This window comes from Sprattus sprattus, assembly GCF_963457725.1.
Source record: "Sprattus sprattus genome assembly, chromosome: 21".
Lineage (NCBI taxonomy): Eukaryota > Metazoa > Chordata > Actinopteri > Clupeiformes > Clupeidae > Sprattus > Sprattus sprattus.
Genome location: NC_137919.1, coordinates 981,035 through 985,850, shown reverse-complemented (window position 1 = coordinate 985,850; position 4,816 = coordinate 981,035). Strand labels below are relative to the sequence as shown.

At 41.0% G+C, this 4,816-nt stretch overlaps 1 protein-coding gene across 1 annotated transcript in view; it reads left to right on the top strand.

The window, feature by feature from the left end:
- The window catches only part of LOC308382311 (uncharacterized protein), a 7,757-nt gene extending 5,704 nt beyond the window's left edge, over window positions 1-2,053 (top strand). Inside the window, exon 7 of the mRNA XM_080860028.1 lies at window positions 1-2,053. This exon is cut by the window's left edge and continues 1,085 nt beyond it. The gene's annotated coding sequence lies outside the window, so the exon portion shown is untranslated.
- Window positions 2,054-4,816: the final 2,763 nt, after the last annotated feature.

Sequence of the window (4,816 nt, the reverse complement as noted above, 5' to 3'; positions counted from 1 at the left end):
AGGCCGTTTGTGGGAGAAGTATGTGACATAACTATGCAATCTGAAGTGGCTACGTGCGAGTCTCAGCCTGAACTGAAGCACCCCTTACAAGAAGCCTAAGCACAATCACAGAATCGTGAACATTAAATTGAAAATGTGTTTACAAAGCCATCAACTGGCAGACTCTTAATATCTTATCCTGTGTTGGTATACTGAGGAAACACAAGCCAACCAAATACACTTGTATTGTATAGACAGATTTTGTGATGTTACATTGCTTGCCTTTGTAGTGTAGTCCTTGGGATTGTGTCCATGTGTCGGTCTTGTTGAGGCACTGTGGTGCAAGGAAGCCAAACTAAAAGCACAAGCCATTGGTAATGTTATTACGCTCTTCAGTAATACAGCTAGAACCTGTCTTCCCTACCTCAGTAGATAGGGACTGCCCACAGTTCTAGTGGCAGCCATTATAATTAGCATGTATGTGTCCTCTCATGTAGAGTGAGTCATTCTGATGTATCTCTGGGTCCCTACTCACCCCTACTTAATGTCCCAAATGTATTTAATCAAGGTGTAGACATTAGAGGTGCTTAGCAACTAAACATTTCTTGGACTTAGGACAAATTCAACTAATTAGGTGGAGATTAGCTGATCCATTGCATGGGTGAAAGACAACAAAAAAAAAAGCCTTTTTCCTTTCTGAAGTTTTACTTTTAGTCTTAAATGTTGTTTTGTCAGACATGTTGCAGGTCTGGTCTGGCCCAAACACGTTCTGTGTGATCTCCTTTGTAGAAAGGTTCATCCTGGATTACTCATGGACTTGTTTGAAATGTGAAAGGGATTCTTTGTTGATAAACCAAAGATAACCCCAAGACTGTGCTTAACCTTGTGTGTGGGAGGTCAGCAAAGCTATTGGATAACACTGTCTACTTGTCCTTCCCTTGAACATGTGATTTATATATGATGTGTGGGTATGTAAGAGTGACCTGATTGAGAGGTTGATAACTGAACGCTACTAACACTGCAGTCCTTGCAGTGTAGGACACGCTGCCTACACCCAGTCTGAACCTAGCAGCTCTTTCATAGATGCTCTCATGAAATGTTATGTCGAAAGCAAAACGACTGATAAACTAAGCCTTTTTGACACCTCACAAATAATATGGTATGTACGAAGAATACTGTTTCTGATGATGCCAGACCTCACATTTTTGAAGTGAGAGGAATAAAAAGACGTTTGCTATAAATGAGCTGTGTGCCGCGGATGTCCTCTGGGTTTCTTCGAGGTACTTCCTGGTGGAGTTATAATACTGTAATGTGGGACTAATAGTCATGGCAAGGCTTCTGCTATATTACATTTCTGTGACTTGTATTCTTTATTTCCCCGAACATGGAGTGAGTTCTTTAAAGATCTTTACCCAACTCTGTAGATAAGCTGATGAGTTTAACCAGATGTTTTTATTTTTGGAGTGTAAGCCAAGTCTCTACATTAGGCCCAAAGGAAGTAAGACTACATGCTGATGACTGACCCACATAGTCCTTCAGCATAGTCCTTCTTGTAGAGACAAGAAAATACACAGATTGAGATGATAGTGTGCTTTCGTACGTTGTGTGATGTGGTGCGTTGTGTGATGTGGTATGTTGTGTGCTGTGGTACTGTGGTCTTTGCAATAACCATCTTAACGTGTCTCTGGGTGAGACAGACAAGGTTTACCGCCAAAATAAATAATATGCTTACCTTTTTGTTCTTGAATGTGCAATTTCCCTGGTGTGTTTTAGCAGGCAAAGTGACCATGCACCAGTGATGGAAATCAAACCAGCAGTACTTAAGGAGATGAGGCAGTGTTATTGTGCTTAACCCTCTTCTTGATTTTGATCGTTTGTGTGTGTGCATAAGAGAAGAGTGTTTGTGTGTGAGAGTGTGTATGTGTGTGTGTGTGTGTGTGTGTGTGTGTGAGTGCATATGCACACGTGTGTTTAGTTTAATTTTTCATGTATTGCTTTTGTACATACTGTATATTGTTGTATGTGTTGATTGATTTTCTTGGTCCAAGTTGGAATAAAACCAAAAGTACACTCATCTTTTTATTTGTTATTCTTTGTTTTTTACCCCATCAACTCCCCCTCACTGACTCATAAATAGAGAGATGGAGAGAGATGAGTGCTTTGAGGAGGCTTCAGAGATAACGCTTGATAATTTCATGCTGCACTAAAGCTACTGCACAAGTAGTGTACAGCATCAGGGCTAAACAAAGGTAACTAGCATAACAGACACTTCAGGGGTGTTCCACTGGAAGGTTACTAGGAGAACTGACACTTCAGGGGTAAACAACGGTAACTAGGGAGACTGACACTTCAGGGGTAAACAAAGGTAACTAGGGGAACTGACACTTCAGGGGTAAACAAAGGTAACTAGGAGAACAGACACTTCAGGGGTAAACAAAGGTAACTAGAACAGACACGTCAGGGGTAAAACAAAGGTAACTAGGAGAACAGACACTTCAGGGGTTAACAAAGGTAACTAGGAGAACTGACACTTCAGGGGTAAACAAAGGTAACTAGAGAAACTGACACTTCAGGGGTAAACAAAGGTAACTAGGGGAACTGACACTTCAGGGGTAACAAAGGTAACTAGGGGAACTGACACTTCAGGGGTAAACAAAGGTAACTAGGGGAACTGACACTTCAGGGGTAAACAAAGGTAACTAGGGGAACTGACACTTCAGGGGTAAATAAAGGTAACTAGGAGAACAGACACTTCAGGGGTAATCAAAGGTAACTAGGAGAACAGACACTTCAGGGGTAAACAAAGGTAACTAGGAGAACAGACACTTCAGGGGTAAACAAAGGTAACTAGGAGAACTGACACTTCAGGGGTAAACAAAGGTTACTATGGGAACAGACACTTCAGGGGTAAACAAAGGTAACTAGGGGAACTGACACTTCAGGGGTAAACAAAGGTAACTTGGGGAACAGACACTTCAGGGGTGTTCCACTGGAAGGGTTCTTGGGTTGAACAAAAATGCAAATTCTTTATAAATTGGCTTTTGCGACTGAGTGGTATTTATTTAACTGTGGAAGCTCTATCAGAGATGGGTTAAATCAGTGGTCCCCAACCACGCGGCCCGGTACCGGTCCGTGAGGCATTTGTTACCGGGCCGCACAGAAAGAATAAATAATTTATATAATTCCCGCTGTATTAATTATTAGTCTGAAAGGTGTTTTATTTTGAAAAACTACCGGATTTTCCCGGACGTAACATTCGCCTGTGCCTCTTGTCACGTCAAGATGCTTGTCTCGTTCACGTGATATGTCACTAAAAACAACCCTGCAAACTAGCGAAAATTAGTAATAAAACAAACATCTTTGGAGAGCTTCTTTGCAAAGGTGAAAAGGCCAACTAAGGAGCCAGATGAGGAGCCTACGACCTCAAAAAAAGAAAGCTTCTTTTAACAGACAATACCAGGAGTCATACTTAAAATACGGGTTTATCGCAACAGGTGATTCTCACGCACCAAGTCCGCTCTGTTTACAGTTTTTATCCATTGCTTTGGGCAATTTCACGAAACAGAAATTACATTCTCAAAACAACACGTGCAAACCTCGAAACCACTGGGCACAGCTTCACAACAGATTGGCATTTCTCATTCCTGTAATCAAATTGCAATTGTTTTAGAAACTACTTGCAAATGACAAGTACAATTGCCTACAGTTTGCACACATTTCAAATGATTTAGCACATCTGTGCAAATGGTTAGGTACAATTGCCTTCAGATAGCCCAATTACCAATTGAATACACCTTGGTCTAAACTGACTGTTGCTTCTCAGTCAAGTGGTTGTTCTCTGCAAAACATATTGGCATAATTTCCTTGAGTACATCATCACCAGCAAAATAGTTCACTCTATTGTCAAAATCTTTCAGGCACATAATACCATGAAAAACATCATGGTATATCCGGTAATATGGATCTCTTGGATCATCAGCTTACAGTAATTTTCAGGTGCAACTAGAACTTTACTAATCAAGGGGGAGATTCACACATCCGATCACCAATCACACAGTAAGTTTAGTTAGCTGACAGGTCCTATCAAGGAGTATAAATGCTTCCATCAAATATCTAGAGCTGGACCAAGTTCAGTACAATTTATGAACATGGAAGCATCTGGCCAGGGAAACAACCAATGGCAACTGCCTGTTAGAGGAAGAGGAGGAAGAAAAAGAGGAGCAACGGCGGATGTCCCAGGCCAGCGCGGGGGCAACATCACCATGTGTGATGCCATTTTAGAGAATAGTGTAGTCTCCCACATTCCCAGTCTTGGCCCATACAATACCCAGAAGCTCCAGGTTGTGATGTTAGTGTAGGCTATATAATTTTAGTTTTGATGTGCTTATTGTATGACAGTATAATGTGCTGTACGCATTTGCTGTTACTGTAACCACGATGTATGGCAATAACTGTAACAATTTCCATGGCAGTATGAGTGCTACCTTGTAGGCTATGCTTGATTTTATTTTTTTCTGTTTGATACACAAAGTATTCTGGAAAGAAAACATCTACTGCAGTTAACATTCAGTGTCAAAGGACTGAGCCAAGATTGAAATGTGCACTTGAGGGATATTTCGATGGTCCACTGCATACTGGCAAAACATCTAAACGTTTTGACCTGCAGTGCTTAAACAATGCCAAAGGGACTTTTCATTTTGGGGGCACTGACTATTAGTATGAGAAAAGGAATTAGTTTTAATTGATGAGTTGTCTGTTTTGGGAGAGATATGACCTTTTGCAGGTGTGCCATAGTGTTTTGATAAACCATCTAGGTTGTTTTGGCAAATATATTTAG